Source organism: Eumetopias jubatus, unplaced genomic scaffold, assembly GCF_037043125.1.
Source record: "Eumetopias jubatus isolate StellerSeaLion01/CBP00866 unplaced genomic scaffold, mEumJub1_p1.0 scaffold_3, whole genome shotgun sequence".
NCBI lineage: Eukaryota > Metazoa > Chordata > Mammalia > Carnivora > Otariidae > Eumetopias > Eumetopias jubatus.
The window spans coordinates 3929139-3944787 of record NW_028274809.1 but is presented as its reverse complement, the minus strand read 5'-3'; positions in this window follow the sequence as shown (position 1 = coordinate 3944787).

Here is a 15649-nt window from a genome sequence, read left to right as displayed (position 1 = left end):
GAGTAATTGGTGAATCTCTTGGAACTCAAGTAAAAAGTCAATACTTAGCTTCCTCTAAAATCTCTAATTTGACATTAATTATATAAAACTCTGGTAGAATTCTAAAGACTGATCAAATTATCCAAGTTTTCAAATATTTTAAACTAGCAAAGTTTCAGATAATTTTAACATACTTATATTATTGCTCAGAATCACTTTTCTTTCACACTGTATTATTGGGACAACCAAGAACATTTTAGCTATATCAGCTAGAATATACAAATAATTATGTGTGTAACTGAGCAGCCCAGTATAATCAGTAGTTTCTTTTTAAAGGAATAGTTCTCCAGCCAGTGCTCTGTGTATATCAACTTTACTGCTTTCTCACTGTTATCATTGTTACTTATTATCGGGTATTTACCTCCACATAAAATGTTTAGTAAGTGTCACCTCTTCTCGTCAGCAGAGTAATGACCTCCAGCTGGCCCTGTCCTCACCCCCCCCCCAAGCATGTGAATGTGTCACTCGGCAAAGGGAATTAAGGTTGCAGAAGTAAGAAAGATTGCTAGACAGCTGACCTGGAAGATGATCCTGGGTTATCTGGGTGGGCAAAAGAGAAAACCAGAGAAACAGCATTTCTAGAAGGATCTCTACCTGCTGTTGCTGGCTGTGAATATGGAAGAAGGGAGCCAGGAGCCAGGGAATGAGGGTGGCCTCTAGAAGTTGGAAAAGGCAAGGAAACAGATTGTTCCCTAGAGCCACCAGAAGGAACGTAGCCCTGCTGACATCTTGATTTTAGCCTAGTGAGACCTGTGGTGGACTTCTGATCTCCAGAAGTGTAAGATAATGAATTTATATTGTTTAAATCACCAAGTCTGTGGTAGTGTGTTACATCAGCGATAGGAAGCTAATCCAAACAATAGGAGTTTACAGGTTCCATGTATCTTTGCCTGAATTTTGACTATCGGGGCGGTGGCGGGGGGACAGTCCTGCGTGAGCTGTGAGTGCTGTAGAACCCCTCAACTGCTGTTATTTATGTAGAACTTATATCTTAATGACAGCAGGATAGTTAGGGCTGATAGTCTCCGGAGAGATCAGAGAATATCGTTGGTATATAATCACTTTGCTTTTATTGCCAGGAAGCTGAAAGCCTAGTGGCGTACTGTTTAAGAATACAGGCTCTGAAGCTAGGTTTTTGGGGTTCAAATTCCTGCTCCAACGTTGTTAGCTGCTTAGCCTTGGACAAGTTAGGTAATTCCCCTGTGCCTCAGTTGTCTGGTGTGTAAAATGGAGGTAGGTATCTTCCCTCATAGGGATGGCGTAAAGTAGAACACACGGTACTTGGACAAAGAGCCTTCGGGCAGTGTGCCGCTGGTGGTACCGCGGTCCACCAGCAGGGTGCAGTAACGCCTCTCTGTAGCAACTGTACTCTGACTTTGTTGTATCTCCGGCTGTTTTATTTTCATTTTACTTTTTTAATTTATTTTTTTCTCTTCTGTGAATGTCTGTAACCTGCCTCAATACTAGAACAAAGCAGACCATAAAAGTCAGTGTGTTAGAGGGTATTTGATGACAAATTATAAAAACACAACTCTTAACAAAAGAAGAAAAGAAAAGGAAAATCAGCTTATAATTGACAACTCCAGAAATGAATTCAGGTGTGGCTGGATCAAGAGGCTTCTGTCTTCATCTCTGTATCACACTGACACACAATCCTGAAATAATTAGGAACAGTTACAGTGTTCATCAAGAACTTCTGGGAAATAGGTACACGGACAGTGTTCAGATTGAGTACTTGGTATAGAGCTGTTTAACTTTCTATTTGTTTTAAGATTTTATTTATTTGACAAAGAGAGACACAGCGAGAGAGGGAACACAAGCAGGGGGGAGTGGGAGAGGGAGAAGCAGGCTCCCCGCTGAGCAGGGAGCCTGACGCGGGGCTCGATCCCAGGACCCTGGGATCCTGACCTGAGTTCAAGGCAGACGCTTAACGACTGAGCCAACCAGGCGCCCCTGTTTAACTTTTTATTTATCAACACTTAGACTTACGGAACAGTTGCAGAAATAGTACGGACTTCATGTGTGCCCTTCATTGAGCTGCTCGTGTTTAACAATTTATGTAACCATAACAAAGTTACCAAAGCCAGGATGTTAACATTGGCGCAGTACTGCTGCCACAAATCTTAGATTTCACCAATTTTTGCCCCTGATGTTCTTTTTCTGCCACAGGACCCAATCCAGTATGTCACGCGGTTAGTTATGACGTTTTCTGTACCCTTTCTAGCCTAGATCAGTTCCTAAGTATTGTCTTTCATGACCTTGATGATTTTGATGAGTATTGTTTGGCTACTTGGAAGAACACGTCTTAATTACGGTTGATCAGCTGTTTTCTCCTGATGAGATTGAGGTTATGCAGTTTTTTAAAAGAGTGCCGCGGGAGTGCTGTACCATCATTGCCTCATATCTGGGGGTACATGACAGGTCTCCTACAGGTCATGCCCTTCACTTGGTTATGGTGGCCTCTGCTGGGTTTCTCCACTGTGAAGTTACTGCTTTTCCTTTACAATGGAGGGAGCTCTTTGACAGTATGGAAACACCTGTTTCTCTTAAAACTTTCGCTCACTGGTTTCAGCACCCATCAGCAGATCTTGCCTGAAATGATTCTTGTGTGTGTTTGATGACGATTGTGTATGTCTTTCATTCCTTCTACATTTATTACTTAGAATTTGCCTGTGAGGAAAAGCTGTCCTTCCCCCGCCCCAATTTATTTTTTCAGTTGTTTAGATCAGTGTAGACTCATGATGTTTATTTGGTCTGTGAGTTACAATAAATACTATCATTTCTTATTTTGTTACTCAAGGAGCCATCAGCCTTTAGAGATTAGGAACATCATTAGGTTGGGTTCTGTGTCTCTGTGAAAGTCGCCATCCTTTCTCAAGTGCTCATTTTCTGACACCACAGGCTATTTTAGGCTCATCTTACTGTCCCTGCCCTGAAATCAACTACTTCTCCAACAAACTCCATTTTCTTGTATTGGAGAATGCTATCCAGAAGCCAAGGGCTGTCAGCAGGGGTGCTCCCTGCTGTCGGAGTTGGTCTCGGGCCCTCTCCGCACACAGACTCACTGCGACTTACTCAGTCCTGGTAGACACCTGAAGTCACTGCATTTCCAAGCCGTGGCCCTGTGAGAAGTACAGTTCCTCTTGTCTTTAGCCTTACAGGGTGCAGTCAGCATATTGACTATTTTCAGAATTTGCTGAGGTGTTTCTTACTCCTGATCCCTTCCAGGGTAGTTATGTTACACATTTGTAATAGAGCCTCGTGGAGGGGGGGCGAGGTCCTTGGCTCATGTGTGTGAAATCTTATCTCCTGATTTTCTGCAGTAGCTCTGGATAGATTGACTTTTCTCTTATTACTTTACATAGTATTGAGATATTTAAAATTTTATTTTTATTTCTTGGATGTTTTATACCTTGGACATTAAGATTTAATCTTAGGGCCTGCGCCAGCCCCTCTCTCCTGCCCCCCAGTTCTTCTCAAGCTCCCTTTGCTCACTGAGGTGGGGTCGCTGCAGGGGGCGGGTACGAGAGATCACACACTGGCATTTGGTGACCTTCCTCTTAGTTACTTTGCAGCTCTAAAATTCTCCGAGTGCTGCTGACAACACAGTTTTGTGCAGAATTTACTTTTCACTTGTTTTTCGTTTGTTTGCTTTTGGAGAGGGCATTTGGGGAAATCAGAAACAATGCAGGCCTTTCTCAGCCACTTGCAAGTCCCAAGTATTTGGGTTTTACCAGCAGGACTCCCTTGAGGGATTTGAAAAGCTGAAGCTTGATGAAGCAGAGTGTTCCTGTCCTGCTATTTCTGTTGAATGCTTAACAACTGTACTACACAAACGCAGGACAGAACTGAGTTACTGCTTTTAAACATCTCTCCGGAACCACCCCGTCATCACTGACGATGACTAAAACTTAGCCTCTAGCTTGCTAGCCTAGTGGTGAGGCCACCAGCAAAATCTTCCCGTTTGTATCAGCAAATTACTGAAACATTGTACAGAACTGTCACTGGTTTTCTCTTCCAGTACTTAGCGCCCTCCCTCCATCCCCATGAGAACTCTTCTGCCCTCTGAATTCGTTTCTCTGTATACAATGTGCTTTTTGTCTGGCTACTTTTAAGATTTTTTCTTTATTACTGGTTTTGAGCAATTTGATTGTGATGTGTTGGTGTATTTTCTTCTTCATGATTCTCGTGCTTGGGGTTTGTCCGTGTTCTTGAATTTGTAGGTTTATAGAACAACGTCTACACGTAGTTCACGCCTTGCTGTCTGATGGGACTCCCAGTTACACGTGGGGTAGGCCTCGTGAGGTGGTCTTATGGTTCCCTGGTGCTTCGTTCTTTTATTTATTTATTTTTTTTAAGTCTTCTGGGCTGTAGTAGTTACTTGGAAATCATTTGGTTTTGTCAGTTCTTGCTTTTCAGCTTTGTTAGGTGGCCCCAGGGCAGCGTGTGCCATTTTTCTGACTACAAAGGCAGTAGCCTGCTAATTGCTCTGTCAGAAGTTCTGCTTATCTCAAGGCTTTTCCACTAGGATTGGTGGAAAGTGGAGCTATCCCAGGCCCTGTGTGAGCTCTTGGGGATTGTGCCAGCCCGCTCCTTTCTGGTGGTTCTTTTCTCTGCCTCGGGCAGTGTCCTTCGTGCGAACACCAGTCAGAATTAGAGGCCGAGGCTCCGGGGGGGCCCCTTGCAGGCCACCCCTGTGCGGCAGCCCTCCCCGGTACTCCGGGGCCCTGCATCCCTAGCTGCCTTGGCCAGGCCCTCCCTGGACCCCCAGCTTTCTCATCGACGCCACAAGACCCCAGGCTCTGTTCGGGTTCCCCACTGCCCTGTGGTCTGGAAGCTGCAGGCAGCGAGCGGTCAGGGCTTACCTCACTTGTGCCTCTGCTCGCAACCGTGGTCCTGTCCTGCCCGTGGCCCACTGTGATAACGGTGGCTTCATCGGTCTTGTCCAGTGTTTTTGTTTAAGTCGGGGGGTGGAGGGTAAATCCAGTCCCTGTTACTTCATCCTGGCTGGAAGCAGAGGTCTTCTTAGGTTAAATTTGGATTTTTAGTGATGTTGACCAGTTCTCATTGACCTATCAAGGTTGTGTCTCTAAGCTAGCTGTGCGCACAGCCAAGCACCCGGCCACTGTCTCACCTCCCCGTGGGGCACCCTCACGTCCACCTAGCTGGAGGTGCCTGGGGAGCAGGATGGCTTCCCACGTTCCCTGCCACCAGCTACGAGTCCAGAGGCTTCAGACAGAATCTAGCCAGGGCGAAGTTGCCAACTCTTGTGTGTCATGGCCGTGGGGCAAGTGTGGAGATCGCCCACGTTCCCACCCTTGCAGGAGAGGGAGCTTGCAGTAATTACTGGGTATCTCTTGCCCAGACCCCAGGTGCAGACATGGAGACCCCTGGGAAAGACAGAGCCGCACGCAGACACACACACACACATAGGAACTTGAGAAGTACACTTGGTTCTTTTGGGTGCGTGCATCTGTCAGGGGTATGTGCAGGCACACGGAGAGAGGGAGTGGCGAAGAGCCCCTACCCTCCTCTGGCGTCCTATCTGTGTCCCACTTGAGTTTCAGAGAGAAAATGTTGCCCAAAAATGTCTCCTGCCCAGCCTGCTGATGAGAGTACAGGGGTCCCAAAGAGCCCGAGGTGGAGGGGTCGCAGAGAGGTTCGTGAGCCAGGAGTGGGAAGGGCGGCGCCGTCCACGAGCGGAGAACCAGGCTGATAGCCGAGCGATGCGTGCCCTTGGCCCTCACCCGTGGCAGCTGGCCCCTAGCACGGGGTTCGCGGTGGAGCTGGGCCAGGGCCCTGCCCCTCACCGTTCCCTTCCCTCTGGCCTGCAGTCCCCTCCTGCACCCCTTCCAGCCGGCCCTCAAGCCGTCTTACACTCCAGCGGGCCGGGAGTCCCACACCCCATATGTACAGTTCCCGTATCATGGGTCGTTATTGAGAGTTTTGATTTTCCCATTAGATTCACAAACTGAAGAGCAGGACCCGCACTGTTTACTTAACACAGTCTTGCATACGGTAGGGACTCAGATGTCTATTAAATGAATAAAGTGGGGAAGCCAGGCCACCCCATAGGGTGTACCTTCCTAAGGTTCAGGAAGAGGGGCTAATCGAGTCAAGAGAGCTTGTGCCGTCCCCCGCCATCTGACGCAGACCCCTCACTCCCAGGACTCTCTGGGGCCCCCAGCTGTAGGCATGCTGGCCCTGGGTGCCCTCCGGGCCTGTGTTCAGAAGAATGGATGGATGACCGCCAGGTTGTCGGCTGCCTCCTGTTCTCTGAGCAGACAGCAGGTGGCTCTGCTCCCTTTCATTCAGCTAGGGAAGGGGTCCTTCACGGCAGACCCGGGCCAGCGTATGAAACCCTGCTAAGTGTGTGAAACCAGCAAAGTTCTCCCTCCCGCCTTCAGTGAGCATAAGTCAATTTCTCAGACTTCTCCTTGTGGTAGGATGTTACGGGAAGGAGCCCCTAGGAGGTGAGATCCAACCACCGGGAGAGCTTATGCCTCCCACTCAGACCTCTGCACGGGGAGACCTCCTTCCCCAGGCCTCTCGTGTACCCCTAGGAGCCCTTGTCTGACCATTCTATAAGGAATATGCCCGGGCTTCTTGTCCCCGCCCCCGCCCGCAGAAGCCCAAAGTGACAGCCTCCCAAGGCAAGTCTAATGCTGTCCTCTTTCTACTCAAGTTCGGAGTCTGATGAACACCGTCGGAGGTTCTCCAGCCTCCTCTGCCTCTCATCACCCATCTGAGGCAGCAATTCACCGGGAGGCCACCTTTCAGGCCTCCCAAGACCCCTGTTCACTCCGGCCCCAGGGCCTTTGGGCGCACCTGACCTGCCCCTCCCCTGCGCCCACACCGTTGCTCATCCCGTGTAGGTCTCAGCATTTATTCCAGTTCCTCCTTGTGTGTCCTTTTCTGATTAATAAGAGCCTCCCCAAGCTCCGGGGCTGGTTTTGTCCCCACGGCTGCTCCAGTGCCCGCACCTTGGGGGAGAGAGAGATGTGGTCTTAGCCTTTCACAGACAGACCCCCCCGGGGCAGGAGTGGCCCGGAACCTAGGGAGAGGAAGAGAGGATGGTGCTCCGGTTGAGACTGAGGCGCCCTGGCTGGGAGACCCTCCCTGGCTTAAACACCCGCCCGCTGGGCGAACATTTCGGGAGCAGCCCTTGCGGCGGGCGCGGCGCGGGGCCTCCCTCGAAGCCTCAGTGCCCGTGCCCCAGGGAGGGTCCGGACGACCCCGAGCTCGCTCCTCGCCGTGCGCGCTGCTCGCCGGGGGGGTCGTCCTCGCCTCCCGCGTCGGCCTCCTCCCCGTGCCCGGCCGGCACGTGCCGGCCCGCCAGCCGTCCTCCTGCGGAGCCGCCCAGCCCGGTCCCGGGGACCTGCCTCCCCCCTCCACCCCCACCCCCACCCCCCCCCGGAGCCGCGGTGGGCAGGGCCAGGCGCGCGCCGCCGCTTCCCGCCGCGCCCGCTCCCGCCCCCCGCGCCGCGGCGGGCTCAGTCCTTGCGGGCGGCCCGGCTCGGCGGTGCGCCATGGCCCCGAGCCTGCGCGGCCTCCCGCGGCGCGGCCTCTGCCTGCTCCTAGGTGAGTAGGGCCGGGGTCCCTCGGGGGAGAGGGGCGGTTGGGGGGTTGGGGAGCCAGGGGGCCTGGGAGTTCACAGACACTGGCAGCTTTCCGGCGCATGCCCGGGAACGCGCTTCCCCGCACCTGTGCGCTCTGGCCCGCGCTGCGGCAGCCGCCCCTGCAGGCGTCCTTGGGCGCTCGCGGGTAGCGGGCACCTGGCCGACTTAGCACTGGGTCTCAGATCCACGGCCCACTGATCTAGAAATCAGTTAAAGCTGAGAAGCTGACTGGCGCATACAGCAGTTGCTGATTTGCAAACAAACCTCCCTAGGATGTCCTTTGCAAAAATGAGACTAGCCTTCTCCCTCGCGGACGTTTCCACAGCTTTTTTGTTCGCTTGTGACCTTGGCCCTCTGGCTAATAGAAATTCAAAGAGGGCCTCTTAGGAGGCAGAATATACTCAGCTTTCTGTTTCGAGAGAGATTATAAACAAACGCAGGGGCAACAGGAACGTGCACCAGACTTAGCATAATTTACCCTGAAATTGTCCTCAGGGCTTTCCTGTCGCAATGCTAAGAAACTGCAACCTGCAGCTACCACTGGTACTTGGTGGGCTTTCCCCAGAACAGGTGATGTGGGTCAGAAACACCTGCAGCACGCGTGCCCGCTGAGTGTCGGTACAGTGAAGGGGTTGGGGGCGTGTGGCTTGTCAGTGGAGATGGCCAGGGACACCTGGAGGAGAGGGGCTCAGGACAGCCCAGGAGCCCCGCGGTGGCAACCTGGCCAAAGAGTCCCTCTGCTTAAAACCCTTAGCGTCTTTGCTTGCCGTAACGTGATCAAGGAGTCCCTCTGCATAAAACCCTTAGCGTCTGCTTGCCATAAGGTGATCTGAAGACTGATCTTGCCCCTTAGAGTGTTTTGGCTGAATTTATGTGTAAAGCAAACTCTTACAATAGCATTCTATCCTTTTGTGTTAGGATCCCTTTGGTTTGACATGGAATTTACTGTTGTAATCTAAGAAATGAGCATTTCTCTGCTAACAGGACAGCGGGCTAGGTTGTCTTTTTTTTTTTTTTTTAAACCTAACTGACTAAATAAATGCTCTTTCCTGGATTCCAGAAGCTGCACCTTCTAAAGCCTGTATAAATAAACACTATGTCATGAGTGCCTATAAAGACCTTCCTTGTTTACCAGGAAAATAACACACATTCTTGTGCAAGTCCAGAGTCCTATAATTTTAACATTAGTCTGAGCGGCCTGGCTAATGTTATATCTTTATTTTTCCAAATAAACACAACTCTGTGAGGTTATCAGTAAATTAATGTCATGGAGGCCAGCAGAAATTAGTAGAATCATGGAGCACACAGTATTTCCTCCCAAGTTGTAGCAGGAGCCAGATCTCCTTGGCGATGCAGATTTTGCTACCCAAAATAGCAATGTGGAATTTCTTTCTTTCTTTCTTTTTTAAGTATGCTAGTCCATAGGCTCAAGAACTTCTCTGTAACAGTTTTACAGTCAAGCTATTGTAAACCTGAGCTTTGTGCGTACTCTTCTGTTTACAGAAGACTGTGATAGGACCACATGCATCTTAAACTTTGTATATAGCCACTGGAAAAGTTTTTCACCAGTCAGCAGAGAAGGACGTTTCCAGAGGACCCAGGGTTATGCTGTGAGGGCCGTGTCTGTCGTGGACTCTGTAGGGCGCCCAGCTCCACTCAGGAGCGCTGGCTGACTCTATTCTCTGAGCCGGGCGTGCTGGGGCCGTTGAGGACACTCTTACAAGGCCGCTGTGTTTATTGAAATATGGGATTCTGTATCAGTGCAAGTGTAACTGTTTGGGACCGACGGCGATGTCCCAGGCAATGCAGTGTACGTGACTTCAGATCGTCTTGCTGGTTTAAATCCGGAGGCAGTTCTCACCCTGGAATCCAAAGCCGCAGGCTTCTTATTTGCGAAATCACCTCAGTGTGTTCGTTTACTCTCCTCGTGTGTTTAACCGCACGGAGACATTTCTGGCTTTTTGTCTCCTGTCTCTTGGCGCTGGCCAGTCAGTTCGGGTATCGTGGGTCCCGGGCCAGAGCTGTTGAGTGACGCTTGGGTCCACACTGGAAGTGGTCGCGAGCGACGCGCCCCGGAAATGTTTCAGGTTGGAACCCTTCCTTAAGGCAAAGAGCTATTTCTGTTCCTCCTGATTTTTTTTCTCCCAGAATGAACCAATTCCACAGCTTCTATTTCGTTAAAATTTGGGTTTGGCAGAGTGTGTGATGACGTCGCCGCTTGTGGTGTGAATTCCAGTGAAAATGCGGGGCCCCCCCAGGGTAGAACCCCCAGGTTTGGCTGCCTGCGCCCCCCACCGGTGGGGGCCGAGCCCATCCTTCCCGGCGCCCCCCCCCCCACCGCCCCCGGCAGCGTGGGGCTCTCCTCCCCACCGGCCCCAACCCAGGCCTGTCCCCTGGCAGGCCTCAGGGGGGGCGGGGGACCCCAGGGCTAAACCGTCTGTCTGCTGCCGGAGCAGAGGGGAAGCCCGTCTCTCTCCTCTCGGCTGGATCTGAGTACCGGCCGCCACATCCCACCCTGTGAGCCGGGGGCGGGGGAACCACGACAGACAGACAGAGCTCTCCCGACGACACCTTTGGAGCCTGTCAGATGGAGCCTGTGGGGTGTTTTCACCCTCTGACCCCACCGCGTTTGCAGGACAGTGGGCGGCAGGCACACCGGGGGCTTGGAAACCTGCCCACGAGCCTCTTCTCCAGCGGGACTCCGGGAAGCCCTCCGGACGGACGGATGGACGGACGGACAGTGTGGAGCTGAGAGGAGCGAGCAGGGATGCGGAGAAGGGGAGCCGGGCGGAGGAGGCCGCCGTGGCTTCACCCGCCCCAGGCCCCGCGCCCCGGCCCACGGAGAGACAGAGATGGTGCGGACTGGACTCTGTCCGCACACGCAGGGGGCTGGCCTCACCCCCCGCCCTCCCTGCCGGGATGACCTCGGGCCGAGCGCGGGTTCTGGAGAACTCCCTTGTTCCTAGTGAGGAGGGTTATGTCAACACGCAGCAACAGGACCTCGTTCGTTTTCACATAATGAAGTTATTGTTGTCCGCGGAAGATTCTTTCCCCTAAGGTTGTTTTATCTTCGTATTTTCTTTGCCGTGGAAGGACCTGACTCCCATCATCCCTGGAAGCCCAGGTTGTGAGCGGCCCCGCGGGGGCAGCGTCCGCAGAGGCGCGCGGGCCAGGACTCGGCGGGGATGGGAGCCCGGGGGCCTGAGCCCACAGCCAGGCCCGCCTGCCTTTGTTCCTCACTAGGCCTCACACCGTGTCCTTTCTTTCGCCTTCCCGTGACGCCCTCCCTGCCATGGGCAGGTCCCACGGTGCGTCCCGTCCCGGGACCAGAGAGCAGAAGCCAGCCCGCCTCTGGCCCTCACTTCCGCTCTGCCCTCTGCTCACTGCCCTGCTGGGCTGCTCTCTCTCCGCCCCTCCCAGGTGACTGCCTCCCTCGGGAAGCCTTCCCTGGCGGCCCCCACCCTCCATCCCTGGGCAGGGGGCCGGGGGGGGGGGGGCGACCTTCCTCCCACTGGGTCACTCACAGGAGCTGGAGTGCTGCGGACCTGGGCAGCACCCACCCATGCTCTCCGGGGCTCTGCACCCCAGGCCCTCAAGGCCACCAGGAAGGAGTCTCCTGAGCCACACGTGCCCGGGAAGGCAAAAGGCAGCAGTTGACCCAAGCAATTGGATACTGATGACTCTGCCGTATTGTCACGTACTCTGGCCAGTTATCAACAGGAATAAAAGCCGTTCATGTATCACAAAGCAGAACCCCATGTTGGGGGGGAGGCAGTCTAGAAAGCATAATCACTTAGAAACCTGGTGACATGAACACCCAAGGTTGGCTTTCTCTCTGCATGTTGATTGCCTCTAGGAGATTCTGTGGGTCTGTTTGTGAGAAGAAAGATGGCTGCTGGCTGTGTGGATGGACAGATCAGGGAGCTTTGGGGAAAGCACTAAACTATTTCTCCTGGAAACTTCTATCTGCCCTAAAGCACAAATGGGTCATGTAGTGTCATGACTGGAAGGGGGTTCTAGTAGGTAGATACCAGGGAGGTTGGTCAGCAGCCCACTGCTGGAGGCTGCCCTCTTCAGTCTGGGACAGCCCCTCAGCCCCGCGAGAATGGCCCAGCACGAATGTCCATGGGTCCGAGGCTGAGAAGCCTTCCCTGTAAAGGACATCTATAGAGAGTGCTCTTTGCACAAAAGGAAATGAGCCCATGGGAGTGGAGGTGGAGGTGGGGGCCCTTGTCCCGAGCCCCAAGCACTTTGGAAAGAGCACCTCAGATCCCCAGGATGGTTATACAAAGGCCCTGAGTCTTGGAAATTTCTGGAAGCCTTTTATGGCTGAAGCTTGCAGAGAAGAGGGCTTTGAGCAAGGCTGGTGTTGAAGGAGGACCCGATCCTATGGGCCAAGGCAAGACGTTTAGATTTCATCCCTGGGCAGTGGGCAAGCCTGAATCGTGTCAGACGTGGTTTAAAAGAGCCCTGGGCCACTGCATAGCCTCGGGTTGGAGGCAGGGGACCGGGGAGCTCTGATGGGATGGGGGTGAGGACGGAGGCTTGAGATGGCAGGAGTGAGGGACCCCAGAGAGTCCCCAAGGTGCCAGTGAGGGACTCGCTATGGGTTCGGGTGTGGGCCGCAAGGAAGCAGGGAGGCATCAAGAGCAGCCGGGTACCTCGCAGGGGTGGAGGGTGGGGAGCTGGAGCTGCACAGCTGGGCTGCCAAGGAAAACACGCGGCGCCCAGTTAAATTCAAACGTCGGATAAACGACAAATTGTTTGGATATGAGTATGTCGTGTGCAATAGTTACAAAATTGTTTGACACTCAAACTGAACTGGGCGACCCCGGGTTTTATTTGCTAAAATTGGCAGCCCCCACCACAGCAGCCACGTTGGGTTGGACGCCCCCTTGGACACCCAGGGACGAGGGCAGTCAGGCAGGTGTCCACGTGAGTGTGGGGCACAGCAGAGAGGTACGGCCGGGAGAGGCGTCTGGGGGAGCCTCAGATGCGGGAAGGTGTGAGAAGCCACAGACAGAAGGGATGAAGCCGGGGGGCAGGCTGGGGGCCAGAAGCCAAGGCCACAGACACACAGACAGAGATGTGGCTGCTGCGCACCACTGGGCACTTCGACAGGTCTTTGGGCTGGTGGGGAGGGAAGGGAGACCGGGTGGGGGTGCTCTGTGGGAGGGCGCAGCAATGCGAATGCGACCTGGCCGGAGCGCCAGCCCCCCCCGCAGACTTCCTCTTTGTGCCCTGGTGTTAAATACACAGGTTTCTGGTTCAGCTGCTACGTCTGCATCGCTGCCTGTCTGGCTAAGGACCTGTCGCGATTTGAGTGGTGGCTGCCCTGACTTCTGGACCGATGGGGAGGATTAATACCAGGGCCGCCTGGTTAAGAAGCGGCAGTCAGCGCCTCCACCCTCCGGCAGGACCCCATTTCCCCTGCAGAATCCTAGCAGTTACTACAGATGGGATGCTTTCGGGGCGCCTGGGTGGCTCCGTCGCTTGAGCGTCCGACTCTTGATCTCAGCTCGGGTCTTGATCTCAGGGTCGTGAGTTCAAGCCCCACCTTGGGTTCCACATTGGGCTCCACGTTGGGTCCTTGTTTCCACCTGCAGGACCGGCTGGGTCGGGCCCTTTCCGGCTGCCATCATAGTGGAGGGTCTTCCCTGGGTTTCCTATTTCTTATAGCAGCGAGATTGTTTCCCATTTTCTGTGAACTTGTCCCTTTTATCCAACACATAATTATAGAGATAATTATCTTATTGTTGTAACTGTTATCCGTGGACGTTGGCCCTTCTCAGCCGGCCTCCGTGGGCGGATAGCTTCATGTTGTTCCTTGACGGAAGGGGACAGCGGCATATCTGTTATGCGTCCCCAGCCCCACCCCAAAGAACCAGATCTTTCTCCTTCAATGCCAAATTTGTTTGCTTTCGTTCTTCCTGCTTAACAGTGAAACTAGTCCAGTATCTCCTCTGCTTGGCCTCTGGGCTGCCTCCCCCGACTTTCTGTCTTCTGGCCACTGGTAATATTTTCTAGAGTTTCTGTGTTTGTGGTTTTAATTTCCTCTTTAACGTATGAATTATTTGGAAGCAAGGTTTCAGAAATCCCAACAGCTCAGGCTCTTTGGTTTCTCCCCCAGTAATGCTGCTTTTACTGCGCTGAGGTCAGGGAGCGGGTTGCGGACCACCCCTGTGTGGGTTAGGGTTCCTTCCTGGCCTTACAAAATTTTCCTTTGTAAATGGCCCAGGAGCCCGGGGGAGGAGCCTGAGGTCTTGTGTGTCGATTTTAGTCTTCATGGTAAACTGTTGTTACTTAGGTGTCCTTGCTTACTTCAGTCACCCAGCCCCGTCAGCAGCTGAGAGCTGGGGGAAAGCCCTGCACGCTGGTGACGCGGGGAAGCTCCGTGGTCGCTGGGCCCGCAGAGACCGTGGGCCGCTCGCGCACCCAGCCCCGCGCGCCCCGTCTTCCGGCAGCCCCCTCCTCGCTCCTTCCATTTTACTGTTGTATTTTTAATTGTGGTAAAATACACATAACATAAATTTTACCATCCCAGCCATTGGAAGATCTGGGGCACATTGCTGTGCACCCCGCCCCACCACCGTCTCCAGAACTTTCCCATCTCCCCAGCCTGTAACCGGGCCCATTAGACGCTCGCCCTTCGGGAGCACGATCGCCTCCAGCCGCAGCTCCCACCATCCTGCTTTCCGTCCGTGAAGGCGACTCCAGTGAGCAGAATCCGGCGGGCTGTGCGTTTTTGGGACTGGCTCATTTCACACGGCGTGGTATCTTCGAGATTCGTCCACGTGCAGCACGTGATGGGGGTCCTTACTTTTCAAGGCTGGATTGCCGTTTCGGGCTGTGGATGGACCCCGTTCCGTTCATCCGTCCAGGTGTTGCCGGCCATCCGGGTCGCTCACCCTCCTCGCCGCGGTGACTAACGCTGCGGGGAGCACAGATGTGCACGTACCTGTTGCAGACGCCCCAGCCTAGAACTGGGGAACTGCTGGGCCCCAGGGTAGCTCTGGGTTCACTGCTTCCCGCCATGACTGTGTTCCCACCAGCGACGCCCAGGGGTTCTGCACACCCTCCCCGCCGCTCGCTCTTGTCCGGGTCCTGACGGTGGCCATCCCAACAGGTGTGCAGTGCCATTCCGTGCTTTGCGGGTGGAATTTGACTTTGTCAGGGGTGACGGTGTGGTTTCTCACTTCTGAGTCACACATGGCCGGACTCCACTGCCAGCCTGCGGATGTCATTCTGCATCACTTAGTTTTTTGGCCTGATTGCCCCGTTTTCTCACGGATTTGGGGGACATGTTAACAGGTGCCCCCACATGCAGCACAGAGCAGGCACTTCGGTGGGGGGAGGGGAGGGGGGAAGCAGGGTCTCTGGGCCACAGCAGGGGTCTGCCAGGAGGGTCACAGGCAGCGGATCTGCCTGATGAAGGCTTCGTTGGAGCGAGCCGCTGTGTGGATGGGAAGTGAAAGGGCCCGCGGGCCTGAGACGGCGCTTCCTCTTTTCCCTCCTCAGGCAGTCCTGGTCCCGACCCGTCGGTGGGTCCCCTGCGCTCGGGTCTTCTCGTAAATCCTATGCCTGTGCCACTGCCCGGTGTATCACCAAACCTATTCCAAATATTACCTGGTGAGCTGTGAAAATTAGTTTATACAATCATGAAAATCCTTTGCCCTGCTCCAGCAGCGTCACACGTCCCTGCAGGACGCCCGGGACGTTAGCGAGGGCGATGGGCCTGAGGACTCCGAGGGCCCCGTGGGCGGCTCAGCAGGCTGGTCTCGGCTTGACCTCGCACCGCAGCTCCTTTGCAGGAGTGGTCCTCCCTGTGGGGGTGGGGGGTCCTACCCCCGCGGCCCTGGGGGACCTGCACGTCACCGGGCCTCAGTGTCGGCTGGCTGCTGGCCATCCATCGCATGGGCCTCCCGCCTCTGGAGCAAAACCCCAAAAGGAATACAGATGGGGGCTTCTGACAGAGACACGGGTGTCCCGAG